A 5,000-nucleotide genomic window follows, 5' to 3' on the forward strand; every position below is an offset into this window, starting at 1 on the left:
TTCTTTGTAGCACACGCTCAAACACACCCCTTCCTTCCGCATGTTCACAAAGTGAATACAGCACAAATCAGACTAGCAATTCAGATAATGTCGTTTACTGCACATAAAGTCAAACATAACAACAGAAAATAATTCACAACAGAGTTATACACAGGAACATTCGCCTTTCTCAAATAAAATCTCCATATTTTTGTTTTTATTTTACAGCGAGAGAAATAATTATATTGAAATGAATCAATACGCGGTGTAGACACATTGTACATGTAAAATCCTGGACGGTTGTCAACAGTTTGAGGGAAAAGATGGCCCTAAGATGGTTATCATTTGTGTTGTTTAATCAATTCTTCTGGTTGTGTCTTGAACCAGCAGACCGCCAGTAGACCGCCACCACAACTCTCACATTCTTCAGCAATATCTAGCGTATGTGTATTCTTTATTTTAATCAAAACATCGAAGGTCTTCAGAATAAAATAATCAAGATTTGTAGTTTATTTGAACGTTTGATTTGTGAAAAATCAAAACGTGATATTCATTGTACTTTGACCCAGTGATCTTGTAAATGGACCGACAGACAAACCGTTATGATACAGACAATGAACTTATCTCGAGCGTCTTCGTTTTACCTTTTCCCTGTCGCATCCTTGCACCCCCCCCCCCCACCCCCCCCCACCCCCACCCCCCTCTTCCCCTTCAGCACTACTTTCGAGACGTCGGTCATGTTAAAGCAACGAAAACCCCATTGCAAGGATGTGGTAATCACACTCTTCATCCTAATGTTGGAAATAAAATGCACGCTTATGTCAGTTTCTTTTGACCGTCAGATGTTACCACGTTTATTATTATTATTATAAAAAAACGCTCGCGCTGGACCCGAGTACTCTTCAGACTGGCTCGCTCCCCCAGTATGAAAGTTTTTGTCTTGTGCACGTGGATTTAAAAAAAATATATATTTTACACAATTAAAAAAATCATTAGAGTAAAATAAAGCATTAAAACGTTCATAATAAACAATATAGTAAACAAGAATTTAATAACAAAAAAACAAAAAAAATAGATCGCCCATGCCGGGAATTGAACCCGGATCACTTTGGCCATAGGCGGACGTGCTTTCCACTAAGCCACCAACTCTGACAATGTTGCCAGTGAACTCAAATGCCTAGTGTGCTAACTTTGCTCGTTCAGGTCGCGCAGCACGCGATGTGGCACACGCACGCAAAGCCTGCTGGCTGGCTGGCTGTTCTATTAGCCGAACAGCAGTTCTATCCCACCGCGAATTGCGCCCACCGCCAAGAGTCGTTTTTGTGGATTAGTTCGCATTTAGGTCCCAGGTAACATTATGAAGTTTTAATATGATCAATCGGACCTATTATCAAGTTAGTGTATCAACTTTTGAACGAACTGCGCCCAGGAGCTTCCCAGCAATAAGCTGTTAAGTGGAAAAAGACACACACACACACACAGACTCACACACACACAGACACACGATTAAAGTCTGCTGAGCCCAAGTACTAGCGTACTCGGGGAAAAACACACATAAATAGAAACACACAGAGAGACAGTTATAGGCAGACATTTACAGACAGACAGTCACGCACAGTCACAATTTACCACATCACACTATGATTATGCGACGGGCGAAAGATATTAGGATTCGATAAGAACTACGGCCTGTTCTAGAACGACATTTGATACCTGTGTTTATCTGGCAAAAAGAAAGTGTATGTGTGTGTGTTTATCCGGACCCGGTGGAAACCTGAGAGTTCCTAAATCTATAATTTGTAGGCTTAATTGACTTCCTTGTCCCCTGTTTTCCAACAATTACATTTACACGCAGAAAATGTGCTAAGACGGTTAGTTACTACACTGGTCTAAGATAAACTCATTAACGTGGATTGTTGCTTTGAATGAATCCCTAATTCCTGCAATTTGAAAAGCGCTCTGGTGGTTGGGTACTGGAACAAAGCAAACTTCTGAGCTCACCTCACCTCACCTACGCCTGTGACCCCGTCTGGGGTATAGGCCGCCAATCAGCTCCCTCCATGCATCTCTGTTTTGGGCGAGTCTTTCCAGCATTCCCCACGTCTTTCCCATGTGCTTTGCGTCTGCGTCCAAATCTCGGCGCCTTGTGTTCCTGGGTCGCCCTCTCTTTCTCTTGCCTTGAGGGTTCCACGTGAAACTTCTGAGCTAAGAAAAGATAAAGATCGTCTAATGGCATTCATGTCTTTAAAAAAAAAGCATCATCATGCAGAAATATCATACGGCAGATGCGCCCGTGAAAAGATTTTAATCTTCATGCCTTGTTCGACAGTTATACTCATTTCATGTTAAAAGCAAGTTCAGATCATGTTTTCAGCAGTGAAATAAAGCAAAGAATTGGCTGTTCTCTTCTTTTAATTCATTTCTCTGCCGTGTCAAAGAAAACTCTTCATCAATGTGCATGTGAAATACAAGGTATTTTTCAAACTACTTAAATGACTTCATGACTGGAGAGTAAATGGACAAAAGTTGAGTGTTAAACTAAACAATAGATTATATGAATACAAGAAATACAAATAGTGCATCTACAGTTATTCAACAGCTGTACAACTCACCATTTACCAAACTCAAAAACGTTGGTGTTTGGTACATTCGCGACAGGCAGTTTTTGTATCAACAATTCAGATAAGATCAAACCATATAAGGGCACCATGCAAGGGCAAAATACACAACACCTCAGAATACGAAATTCGTTATTTAAGGGTTTGATGAGAGTGATGGCATTCGTATTCTCACCCACCGTTGCCGTGATTACTTGTGTAATATGTACACATACATTTCTTGTAGCAAGACCGAATGTCACAATGCTCTCATTGTCTGCATATCGGAAATAAAATCAGAAAAAAATGCAAGTAATATACTGTTAACTATGACACATGGCTAGTGTTTAAGCAAAACATGCTTCTAACAAGGCGATCATCGACATGATGGAGAAAGCAATCATGCGCCCGTCTTGTCTACAACACATTTACGAATAAGTAGGTTTATAGCGTGGGAAAGTAAAATTTATTAACATTATGTCAGTGAAAAGTCGTTCTTCAAGCATCGTTTCAGCAAGCAACACAAAGTACATTACAATCTGATTATTATTTTACTAAAGTCGCCCGATGAATTTCCATTTCTTATTTTTAACAAACCAAATTAGAAACGACTTTTGTAACAAAATGAAAACAGAGAAACAAAAATAGAATTTGATGCGACGAAAAACACTCAATGGGAAACATGTTACACAATTAAGAGACGATCTTATGTTTAGTTATCAATTAAAACAGTATCATCATTCAGACCATAGATCTACTGGTTGAAATTACACACTCTCGTTTAACTAATTTCCCCTTGTATGAAACTGCGTGAACTTAAGAAAGGTTCGTGTGATGTCATTGTTCAACTCTAAGACGTTGTCATCACAGCATACTGTAGTGTAGCTCGACTCAGCCAACCCGGCGCGCTGCATATTCAGCATTGAAACTAATGGAGTTAACGAAATGCACCCTTTGCGCCCATGTCGTTCGTCTAACATCTGGTTTCAGAAGAACTGCCGTCAAATTCTGAAAAGCCAACAAGATGACACGTTACGAGCACAATTTGTGCAATGCGTCCTGAATCATCCACAAAATTCAATGCATCAATCCCGCATGTTTTCATCCCAACACCGCGTGTGATTTTTTGTTTTGTTTTGTTGTTGTTGTTGTTGTTGTTGTTGTTGTTGTTGTTGTTGTTGTTGCCCTTGCTCTGTTTGTGAGCTGCTTACTTTCAAAATAAATGATGAGTCTCATGCTGTGTTTATCACAGCTATACAACATTGCTATCTTGCTTGCTTGCTTGTTCGTTCATGGGCTGAAACTCCCACGGCTTTTACGTGTATGACCGTTTTTACCCCGCCATTTAGGCAGCCATACGCCGCTTTCGGAGGAAGCATGCTGGGTATTTTCGTGTTTCTATAACCCACCGAACTCTGACATGGATTACAGGATCTTTTTCGTGTGCACTTGGTCTTGTGCTTGCGTGTACACACGGGGGTGTTCGGACACCGAGGAGAGTCTGCACACAAAGTTGACTCTGAGAAATAAATCTCTCGCCGAACGTGGGGACGAACTCACGCTGACAGCGGCCAACTGGATACAAATCCAGCGCGCTACCGACTGAGCTACATCCCCGCTATCTTAAGAGTGTTTCCTTACGGGCGAGGCCTGGTTGCGCCACAAGCAAAGCAGTCATTCCGTATTCCATTACTCTCGTTACTTGAAAACTAAAATCTCATCTAAATGTTGTTGTGCTCAATCGTTGTGCAACAGCAACAGTAGTGACAGCAGAGACATTGTCATCTTCCTCGTCATAATCTCAACAGTTTTAATATTTAGTCTGATTTAGTTATGTGAGCATAACCCTCACAGCATCGTGGCGAGTCAATATCAATAAATGATGCTTCATGTCCCACAGGTACTTTGCCTATTAGGGACCAGAGAATATTATTCGATACCGAATCGTGGCGAGGCATGGCTTACATTAATATATCTCTTTATTCACCAGTGATGTCATCAGGTGTGTGTGGCAAAGGTATGCCGGCACGGGGAGTCATGGGGGCGGTCGTGTCTCCTGTTACCTCTCCGTAAATCTCATTGGTGATCATCAGACTGACGTTAGAGCCATGGTACACTGGGCAAGACAGATGTGTTAGTAATAATGACATACTCATACTGTAAGGATTAAAACTATATATGGGCAATGTTTTAGTCGAAATGTTCGCCTTAGGAGAACAAAAGAACGCATGTTTCCAAATGCGCAAAGCGGATACGACATCGCAACGATGTGTACCGAGGTAGGATGGTGGTAAGATGTTTTCCGCTCCATGACTAACACAAAATTACTACCGCAGGGCATTCGCGTCAAAAGTAGACATGGTTTGACCTTCTCGGCCATTAATAAAACCTATGTTAACTCTAGTATTTTCTTTTGTCATACGC

The 5,000-nt window shown here is 41.1% G+C and overlaps 1 long non-coding RNA gene across 1 annotated transcript in view; it reads right to left on the minus strand.

Annotated features, from left to right (window-relative positions):
* Positions 1–2,713: 2,713 nt before the first annotated feature.
* The window catches only part of LOC138948140 (uncharacterized), a 6,874-nt gene continuing 4,587 nt past the window's right edge, over positions 2,714–5,000 (minus strand). The window contains exons 4-5 of the long non-coding RNA XR_011449900.1: positions 4,542–4,692; positions 2,714–3,584 (exon numbers count right to left, since the gene is read on the minus strand). This is a non-coding gene — a long non-coding RNA (uncharacterized lncRNA). The remainder of the gene's footprint in view (positions 3,585–4,541; positions 4,693–5,000) is intronic.

This window comes from Littorina saxatilis, linkage group LG15, assembly GCF_037325665.1.
Source record: "Littorina saxatilis isolate snail1 linkage group LG15, US_GU_Lsax_2.0, whole genome shotgun sequence".
In the NCBI taxonomy this organism is placed as follows: domain Eukaryota; kingdom Metazoa; phylum Mollusca; class Gastropoda; order Littorinimorpha; family Littorinidae; genus Littorina; species Littorina saxatilis.